At 37.3% G+C, this 11307-nt stretch overlaps 1 pseudogene; it reads left to right on the forward strand.

The window, feature by feature from the left end:
* Nucleotides 1–9656: 9656 nt before the first annotated feature.
* On the forward strand, nt 9657–10301 carry LOC139704155 (homeobox protein TGIF2 pseudogene; annotated as a pseudogene).
* Nucleotides 10302–11307: the final 1006 nt, after the last annotated feature.

The following is an 11307-nucleotide window of genomic DNA, read 5'->3' on the forward strand; positions in this document are numbered from 1 at the left end:
CATTTGTTGAAGAGACTATCTTTCCTCCACAAATGTTTTTGGTGACTGTGTCTAGTATGAAATAACTGTGCTCATGTGGGTTTGTTTCTGTGTCTCCTATTCTGTACCATTGGCCTACATGTCTGTTATGGTGCCAATACCATGCTGTTTTTGTTATTATGGATTTGTAGTATAGTTTAAGGTCTAATATTGTGATGCCTCCTGCTTCACTCTTCTTGCTAAGAATTGCTTTGGCTCTTCTGGGTCCCTTATTTTTCCAAATGGATTTCACGATTGCTTTTTCTACTTCTATGAAGAATTTCATTGGGATTTTAATAGGAATTGCATTAAATCTGTATAACACTTTTGGTAGTATGGTCATTTTGACTATACTAATTCTGCCTATCCAAGAATGGGAGATCTTTCCTTCATCTAAGGTCTTCTTCAATTTCTTTCTTTAGAGTTATATAGTTTTCACTGTAGAGGTCTTTCACCTATTTTGTTAGATTGATTCCCAATTATTTTATTTTTTTTTTGTGAGTCTATTGCAAATGGGGTAGTTTTCCTAATTTCTCCTTGAGTGGATTCATCACTGATGTATTATGGGTGTTAATTTTATATCCTCTTACTTTGCTGAATTCATTTATGAGTTCTACAGATTTTCAGATGGAATTTTTTGTGTCTTCTAAATATAGAATCATGTCATTGGCAAATAGGGATAGTGAGTTCTTCTTTTCCTATTCATATCTCTTTAATTTCTTTCCTCTAATTGCTCTGGTTAGTTTCCAGGACTATGTTGAAGAAAAGTGATTAAAAAAAAAGGCATTCTCGTATTGTTCTAGTTTGATTTTTAAATATTTTTTAAAAGTTGTAGTTGGACACAATATCTTTATTTTATTTATTTATTTTTATGTGGTGTTGAGGATTGAACCCAGTGCTTCACATGTGCAAGATGAGTGCTCTACCACTGAGCCACAATCCCAGCCCCTTGTTCTGGTTTTTTAGAGGAAATGTTCTCAATTTTTCTCCATTTAGAATGATGCAGGTCTTGGGTTTAACATATATAGCTTTTACAAAGTTGAAGTATGTTCCTACTATCCCTAGTTTTTCTAGTGTTTTGAACATGAAGAGGTGCTGTATTTTGTCAAGTGCTTTGTCTGCATCTATTGAAATGATCACATTACTCTTGTCTTTAAGTCTGTTGATGTGATGAATTACATTTATTGATTTCTGTATGTTGAATCAACCTTGAATCCCTGAAGTGAACCCCACTTGATTGTGATGCACTATCTTTTTAATGTTTTTGTATGCAATTTGCCAGAATTTTACTGAGAATTTTTGCATCTATATCCATCAGGGATATTGGACAGAAGTTTTCTTTCCTTGAGGTACATTTGTCTGGTTTTGGTATAGGGTGATATTAGCCTCATAATATGAGTTTGGAGGGGTTCTTCTTTTTCTATTTCATGGAATAACTTGAGGAATATTGGTATTAATTCTTTTTTGAAGATCTTGTATAACTCAGTTGCGAATCCATCTGGTCCTTGGATTTTCTTGGTTGGTAGGCTTTTGATGGCATATTCTATTTCATTGCTTGAAACTGATCTGTTTAAATTGGGTATGTCCTCCTGATTCAATTTGAATAGGTCATATGTCTCTAGAAATTTGTTGATGTCTTCAAATTTCCTATTTATTTTCTATTTCTATTAGAACCTACTAGAAGAAAAAGTAGGTCCAAATCTTCACCTTGTTGGCTTAGAAACTGACTTCCTTAACAAGACACCTAAAGTGTTAAGAATTAAAATCAAGAATTAATAAATGTGATGGATTCAAACTAAAAAGCTTCTTCTCGGCAAAGGAAACAATCAATAACATGAAGAGAAAGCCCACAAAATTAAAGAAAATCTTTACCACATGCACCTCAGATAGAACATAAATCACCAGGATATATAAAGAATTCAAAAAACTTAACATAAAAAAAAACACACAAATAACCCAATCAACAAATGGGCTAAGGAATGGAACCAGATGATTCACAGAAGAAAAAATACAATCGATCAAATAATTAAGAAAAAGTGTTCACCATCTCTAGCAGTTAGAGAAATGCAAATCAAAACTAAGATTTCATCTCACTCCAGTCAGAATGACAATTATTAAGAATAAAAGCAATAATAAATAATGGTGAGGATGTAGGGGAAAATGTACACTCATACATTGGTGGTGGGAATGCAAATTGGTGGAACCATAAAGCAAAGCAGTATGGAGATTTCTCAGAAAACTTGAAATGGAACCACCATTTAACCCATCTACCTTATTCCTCATTATATATCCAAAGTACTTAAAATCAGTATGCTACAGTAATACAGCCACATCAATGTTTATAACAGCTCAATTCACAATAGCCAAACTGAGGAACCAACCTAGATGTCCTTCAACAGATGCATGGATAAAGAAAATGTGGTATATATACACAGTAGAATATTACTGAGACTTAAAGAAGAATGAAATTATGGCATTTGCCAGTAAATGGATGGCTCTGTAGACTATCAAGGGAAATAAGCCAGTTTTTTTTAAAAAAAAAAAAAAGGCCAAATGTTTTCTCTGATATGTGGATGCTAATTCACAATAAGGGGGTGGGGACTAGGGAAGAACAGATGTAATTGAGGTTAGACAGAGGAGAGTGAAGGGAGAAGAGGAAATATGGGAGTAGAAATGGTAGTAGAATGAATTAGACATTATTGCCCTGTGTGCATATACAATTATACGACCAGTATGATTCTATATTGTGTACAAACAGAAGAGGGAGGAGTTCTCCCTTAATGTATGATGTGTCAAAATGTGTTCTACTGTCAAGTATAGCTAATTAGAACAAATAAAGTAAAAACAGATGAATGAATAAAGAAAATGTGGTATATATACACAATGTAATATTACTCAGCCACAAAGAAGAATGAAATTATGGCATTTGACAGTAAATGGATGGCTCTGTAGAATGCTAAAGGAAATAAATCAATTCCAAAAACCAAAGGCCAAATGTTGTCTCTGATATGTGGATGCTGACTCACAATAAGTGGGAGAATGAGGGAAGGGCTGGAGGTTTATTGCATTGGACAGGGAAGAATGGGGGAAAGAGAGGAGGGATGGGAATGGGAAAGACAGCAGAATGAATTAGACATAACTTTCATATGTTCACATATGAACACATGACCAGTGTAACTCTACATTATGTACAATCATAGAATGAGATGTTATACTCCACATATGTATAATATGTCAAAATACATTCTACTGTCATGTATAACTAAAAAGAACAAATAAAAAATAAAGAGATCAAAAAAATTTTTAAAAGTGCATGTGGCAACACACATGACTGACTTAATTCCAATGCAAATTCCTTGAGGCAGAGACCATGTCTACTTTGTACTTTTGTATCTGCAGTTGGCAAGTAGATGGCACACAGTAGTATCAATATTTTTTGAAGAATAAACAAGATGCCATGAATATCCAGATGCCATGGCACATGCCTGTAATCTCAATGGCTCAGGAGGCTGAGGCAGGAGGAATGTGAGTTCAAAGCCAGCCTCAGCAATTTAGCGGGGCTCTAAGTAACTCAGTGAGTCCCTGTCTCTAGATAAATATTAAGAAAGGGCTGGGGAGGTGATTCAATTGTTAAGCACCCCTGAGTTCAATTCCTGGTACCAAAAAAAGAATTAAACAAATGAATAAATTAGGAAGTGGTTATATCAGCCATTTCTCATGTTTACCAACTTTAATGAAGAGTGATTTTTCTTCACCAAATGGTTATTCCAAATGTAAACTTATAGAATAAAAATTTCCCTCATTTCAAAGGATGGTGGTTACTCTAACAGCCCTTAATCAGAAGCCTGTCTTAGTGATTGCAACTGAACTTATTCACACATTTTTCAACCTTATTGGAACATAGAGTGTTCATAGAATGACAGGAGGCACTGTTTAATCTGAAGATTATGTTGAGTCACCTGAGTTATGCTGCGGGGAGATTGATGGTACCGGAAAATTAAATACAGCACATTTAAAAGTTAGTGTAGGAATTGTGATAGGTTGGTATCAATAAATAATTAGAAGATGACATTTCATTTTATGGGTTTGTGTCAGCAACAAATTATAAAATGTCAACACTTTCTTATTTGGTATTGTAAAACACCAGATGTCAGATTAATAGTTACATAAAGATTTTATTCATTTTCCAAAAAAAAATCTTAGACCTGAGTCATAAATAATAGACAATACACTTATTTTGTACAACTCAGTCCTTTTTAATAACAAAGAAATTGATGATTTCTTTGATAATTCCAGAATTCAAATTCCACTGTAAGTAGCTGAATCAGTTACATTCCGTGATACATTTGTTAGAAATATTTTCATTTCACATACGACAATGCACAGTGCCAGATCATTTGAGCACTCATATCTGGCCTCAAGATCTAGATAATGTTAGAAACACATGGTAATCAGAGACCCAATACTTCTTATTTAATATATTATATGACTATAGAATTTAATTCAAATATGACTGAATGATCTCTACCCTTTTATTAACTTTTTTTGTGTAATTTTCCAAATGTTCTCAATGTTTTTTTCACCCTTGGTTTATTTTATTTGGTTTAGCCTGACACGGTTTTATGGGACTCTTGATAATTGGGTATCATAGGTAAAAATAATCCAGGGGGTCTGGGACACATTTTAGAGTTACCTGTGCTCTAAATGGACAGGTGAATGGACAGAAGGGGTCCTTCTCAGCATGAGCTGTCACATCCCTTCTTTCTTTCCTCTTCCTAACACCTTTCTTTTTTTTTTTTTTTCCAACAGAGGGATATGGTGACCCAGTGGAGTAAGGGCTTACTGATATGAACAATCAAAGCTAGCAGAGTTTGAGGGCTGCGGTTATGCTCAGTGGCAGAGCGCTTCCCTCGCACATGTGAAACACAGGGTTCAATCCTCAGCATCACACAGGAAATAAATAAATACAATAAATATACTATGTCCATGTATAACTAAAAATATATTTTTAAAAGCTATCAGAGTTTGATTTCAGTAGTTAATGAATAAAGGTATAGCTTTTACAATGTGCTTTTAGTTTATCTATGTAAAAGGCTATATAGATTAACTGAACATCATTTTCAAAAATAGAAAAAAGGAAAAAAGGGCTAGTTTGAAACCATCCTAATGACTCCATGTGACAAACTTACCTTCATTTTTGTCTTACTGTGATTGATTTAGACTTCATCAGTATTTCTTTTCAATGAAATTGGAAGCTCCAAGACTTCTACAGACAATAAATTCTATTCAAATAATAAGTATCTTGGGATGTGCTTGGTCATTTTAAAAATTCTAAAATATCCTTATATACATGTCCTTTGTCCAAAGAATGAAGTAGGGCTGAAGATGCAACTCAGTGGAAGAGTGTTTCCTAGCATGTGCCAAACCATAGTTCAATCCTCAGTATGGCAACAAATAAAATAAGGTAGATTTGATGGATAAATACAGCTTTTTAAAAATCATTCTATGGGCCTGGGGATATAGGTAAGTTGGTAGACTGCCTGCTTCACTCACAAGAGGCCCTGCTGTTCAATCCCCAGCACCACCAAAAGAAAAAAAAAGTAAAACTTGCTATGAATGTAAACATCATCAATTAAAACAAAAAGCAGTGCTGGGCTGGGGTTGTGTCTCAGCCGTAGAGCACTTGCTTAGAAGGTGTGAGGCACTGGGTTTGATTCTTAGCACCACATATAAGATAAAATAAAGTTTCATCAGCAACTACAAAATACATTAAGTTTTTTTGAAAAAGGAATTTGCTTACAAAATTATATTCTACATAATTTTTAAAAGGATACAGTAAAGATCCTTGGTAAGCATCTACCAGGTAACTCTTCCAGGCCATTGCAGACCTGGCCCTGTAAGAATCTGTAAGTTAATAATTCAATCAGTTGCCATTATTCAGTCAATAAATACTCAGCAAATGTGTATGTGCACAGAGCTTTGATATGTTGTAAGAGAGACAAATATGAGTGATAATTTAAAAATTTTTATAGTTATAGATGGACAGCATGACTTTATTTTATTTATTTATTTTTATGTTGTGCTGAGTTGATCGAACCCAGTGCCTCACACAGGTTAGGCAAGTTCTCTGCCACTGAGCTCCAGCCCCAGCCTGAGTAATAAATTTTTGACTGTCAAGGAACTTAATCTTAATAGTAGCTGAGACCCAACATAAACAACCAAAATTACCCTAAAGGCAAAATGACACAGGAAAAGCACAAAACAGATGCAATGGGAGACAGAGGAAGAAGAAAATGACAGTTGACAAGACACAATCACAAAATAAGAGGACCAGAATGAGAAGACAACCCATTCACCCTTGGCACTGGGATATCAGCACCACACTCAAACCAAGGTGAGGAGCTCAGAACACCTCAGCTAAGAGCTAAGTTCTGTCTTCCACTTAAATCACCTGCCACCTTCATCCTCAGGCTCTTGAAGAGTTTTAGGGGTAAATTAATTGAGATAAGCCATACACTTGCTAATTTCAGGTATCATGAGTTTATAAGGAAATATTTTTATGTATTTTAATTTGATTGATGCATTTTATTTCTCATCATTTCAGCCAATATGCCTAATAGCATGGCCAGTGTACTTTAAGGAGCTGGCCAAGGACAAGCAGACAGTTGTGATGTATGGAAGACTAGCATTGGAGCAATACAGCCTGGCCACCAATTTGGGGGAAACAGAAAAATAAACGTTTTCCTTCTAGGGACTCTATCTCAATTAAGTTGTTTAAGTGCCCAGGGGACCAAGAGAAAAAAGCAGCAACAATGACAGACAGTAGCTATGGCTATTGATAAGCCATGAATCTCATCCAGAGTATATGCAGACATGCAGCAGGGACCAGTGTTACTAGCACACTCTTTGTTCTCTACCCTGTTTACCCAAGTGTTTTAAATGAGATAAATCTTTTTCTGCTCAATTTCAGACACTGTTGCAAAATTCCTCTATCCTTTGAGCGCAATTGCGTGTTCAAAAGGAAGATGCAGCTGGGTGTGGTGTAATCCCAGCGGCTCAGGGGTCTGAGGCAGTAGGATTGCAAGTTCAAAGCCAACCTCAGCAAAAGTGAGGTGCTAAGCAATTCAGTGAGACCTTGTTTCTAAATAAAATACACTAGGACTGGAAATAGGCCGAGTGCCCCTGAGTTCAGTCTCTGGTCCCCCCTCCAAAAGGAAAATGCAAATGGAATTGACAATCACCAAAATCATTAAAGCCAATGGGTCAAGATGACTAATGTTCTCTTACATAGAAGCAGCAGCAGGGATTAGCAAATCAGTATATCAAGAAATCAACTGTGTAAAAAGAACAGAGAATCTCCTTTTGTCTCATTTCATGCTTGCATTATTGCTCATTCTATTTTCTTTAAGAGACTCAAGAACTCTCTTATCATTTTTCCAATGGTGAGTGCATTCTGTGGCAGAATATCAGGACTAAAATCATTTTCTTTCTTTTTTAAATTTATTTTTAGTTGTTGATAGACCTTTGTTTTATTTATTTATATGCGGTGCTGAAAACTGAACTCAGTGCCTCACACATGCCAGACAAGTTGACTACCACTGATCCCCAGCCCTAGCCCCTGAGATCATTTTATTATATGTGTAATACTAAGTGGAATGTCAACTGTATCAATTTATTAAAGGGGAAGTTTTCTGTTTTAAAGTACAAAATTAAATTCAACAAAACATTCACAAAGCACCAGATAAGCATTGGGAATTCAGGACCCTTGACAGTTTTCCCCACTTCTCAAGCACTAACAATTTATTCTCCTTAGCAAGCAGGCTGATCTCTTCCCCAAGCTAGTAAGAAAGTGGTATATTTCATCTGTAGGTAACTCATTTGCAACAAAGATAGCCCACTCATTTCTATTGCAGCTTAACTTGCCACTAAAATAGACACAGACGTACCATTGTTTACAAGTGCTGCTTCCTTGGAAGGCTGTTAGACAATTGAATTGTTTCCTCCCTGAATTACATTATAATTTCATCAATGAGTTCAATGATCATTTTTGAAATGACAACAATTGGGGGTTTTAATTTTTAAATTTTATCTATGTATTTGTTTATTTGCAATACTGGGAATTGAACCTAGGGCCTTGTGCTTGCTTGCTAGGCAAGCACTGTATCACTGAGCTATACTCACAGCCCTATTTTCAAAATTTTTGACTTTTAAAATGCTCTTGCATTCCTCAGAAAAATTGGAATGGAACTAGCATTTGGCCTTGTTATCCCACTCCACGCTATATACCCAAAGGACTAAAAATCAGCATTATACAATGACACAGCCACATCAATGTTTATAGCAGCTCAATTTACAACAGTTAGGTTATGGAACCAACCTATCCTTCAACAGATGAATGGATAAAGGAAATGTAGTATACATACACAATGGAATATTCTCAGAAGAATGAAATTATGGTAAATGGATGACTCTGTAGACTATCATGCTAAGTAAAATAAAGCCAGTTCTAAAAAACCAAAAGTCAAATGTTCTCTCTGATATGCAGATCTAACAATGGGAGCAGCTATGGAAGTTCAGTGGATTATACAAAGGAGAATGAAAGGAAGGGGGGATGAGAATAGAAAAGTCAACAGAATGAATTGGACATGACTTTTCCTAGGTGCATAAATGAATACATGACCAGTGAAACTCCATATCATGTATAACTCACAAAAATGGGATTCTGATTAGTATAAGATGTACTCCACGTAAGTAAAATATGTCAAAATACATCTACCATTATGTATATCTAAAAGAACAAATTTTAAAAAGAGGAGAAAAAATAAAAATGTAAAATGCTGTTGCATTAATTTGCATACTTATTTAGAGGTGATTATATATGTGTATGCAATTTTCTGATTACTAAGAAGTACATAAAATAAGTATGGACATGCTAGGTTGGCACCAAGGCATATGCCTATAATCTCAGCAAGTTGAGAGGCTGAGGCAAGAGGATTGTAAGTTTGAGGCCAGCCTTAGCACCTTGATGAACCCCTGTTTCAAAACAAAACATTTTTAAAAAGGGGCTAAGAATGAAGCTTAGTGGTAAAGCACCCCTGGGTTCAATTCCCAATACTGGGTTGGGGGCACAGAAATAAAAGAAATACTCAAAACAAACAAAAAATGTAAATAATAATATTTTTTTCCTTCAACAGCCCAAAGTCTAATTATAGAAAGCCAGACATTCAGACTTTAAGCAGTTGATAAACAAGGCAGAAGAAATGATTGAGTGCAGACAATTTACCACACTCAGTTAATGGCTTAAAACAGCATGGATGTATTCTCTTAAAGCTCAGGAGGTCAGGGCTGGGGTTGTGACTCAACAGTAGAGCACTCACCTAGCATGTCCAAGGCCCTGGGTTCAATCCTCAGCATCACATAAAAACAAATAAATAAAATAAAAAGGTATTGTGTCCAACTATAACTAAAAAATAAATATTAAAAAAAAAAAGTTAAGGATATTAGACCTGTGAGCTGTCAGGCCTGGTCGATATGTGTGCAACCCTGGTTCCCCTGTCCCACCCAGAATGCCCAGATGAGGCCAAATGGGTCTAAAAGCCACCAGGAAAACCTCATCTAAGACCCTGTCTAGCTCCTAGGCACCATGTCGGACATGATCTGGGTGGGGACCAAGGCCTTCTCTCCCTGGCTGGCAAGAGGAAGTGCACAGGGAACATGCCCAATGGCTCTTTGAAGATCCTCTGGGACTGGCTGTACTTGCACTACTACAAGCCCTGCCCCTCAATTCAGAAGCTGAGCCTTTCTGGTTAGACCAACTTTTTTTTTTTTTGCTGCACATATGTGATTGGTTCATCAACCTCTGGCGGTGTCTTCCCCAGACACGCTTTGGCAGGATGGCAAAGTCCCTAATCAGTTTAGCATTTCCTGTCATGGTGCTAAACCCTGGAAAGTGGCCCTGCCAGGTGGTAATAGCTGCTTACTGTAACAGTGCTGACTGTATCAGTACCAGGTCCATCAGTGTGCTCATTGTCTGTGTGCTCCACACTTGCCCTCCTGACCAGGGCTGAGGCTGGGAACTCCACAGGTGGACTCATCAACACACCACAGTTGATAAACTAGGCAGAAGAAATGATTGAGTGCAGACAGTACCCTCACAGGTAGGAATTAGAGTCAATTGAAAGAACTAGGTCTTCATCAGGAGCAGCAGGACCTGGCACCCTAGATCCTACACATTCCAATCACTTTAGTTTTTGAGAACCCCAAGAAGGCATCAGCCAACAAGGGTGCTCAAGGCTCAAGCCAGCTGTTCTGGGTTCCTGGTTCACTTCCCTTTTATACAGAGGGTCTTCTATAGATCACTGCCAAGCATCAGGACCATCTTCTCTGTCCAGAGGTCTTCCGCAGGATGGTGTAAGCTGGCATCACTGCATTGTGACAGGGACTGCTCTGCTAACTCTGCCAAGTCTCCAGGCCTCCTCAGTGATGAGACAAAAGATCCATAGAAAGGAACAGCCTCAGGCTGGGGTTGTGGCTCAGAGTAGAACACTTGCCTAGCATGTGTGAGGCACCGGGTTCGATTCTCGACACCACATATAAATAAACAAAATAAAGGTCCAAAAAAAAACAACAACAAAACAAAAAACACCAATCTTGTAAAAAAAGAAAAGAAAAGAATTGCTAACTCTAATCAGAGGCAAACAGAAAAGGGAATACAGAGAAATTTGGGGAGGACACTATTCAATCCCCTGTATTCATCAATACCTTTCTAATCAATGAGGTGGTATCATGGAGGGAAGGGAGGTCCAGCCACAAGCCTTCAGGCCACAACAGGAAGCCCAGGTCAAAATGCCTCAAAGAGGGCTCACAAGAACCCCCTCCCTTCCCTCAAACAGAGGCCTGCCTCAGGGGCATAACACAAGGGCTACAAGGGGAGATGCCTGCCTCTGTAATCCATAGCCCAAAGTCCCTGACACACAGCAAGTGATGAGGAGTTTCCAACCACTCAGAATAGCTCCACACAGAAACTTCTGTGGGTCCTGAGGGATGTGGGCTGCTGATAAGTAGAGATGGCTGAGAAGCTGGTTCTCTTTCTCAGGACAAGTACAACAAAGGTTCGGTTATAAATGGCCAGAAAGCATATTTGACAAGACAGGGCTATTGATCAGGAAATAATGCTCTGGTGGAAGCAGCACTCTTTTCAATGAGTAATTAAGATGGTATCACTTGATAACTACTCCAGGGATCATCCCTCTTTCTGCTCAGTGTCATTAATCTGGTGTCATGGCAACA

This window comes from Marmota flaviventris, unplaced genomic scaffold (genome assembly GCF_047511675.1).
Source record: "Marmota flaviventris isolate mMarFla1 unplaced genomic scaffold, mMarFla1.hap1 Scaffold_334, whole genome shotgun sequence".
In the NCBI taxonomy this organism is placed as follows: domain Eukaryota; kingdom Metazoa; phylum Chordata; class Mammalia; order Rodentia; family Sciuridae; genus Marmota; species Marmota flaviventris.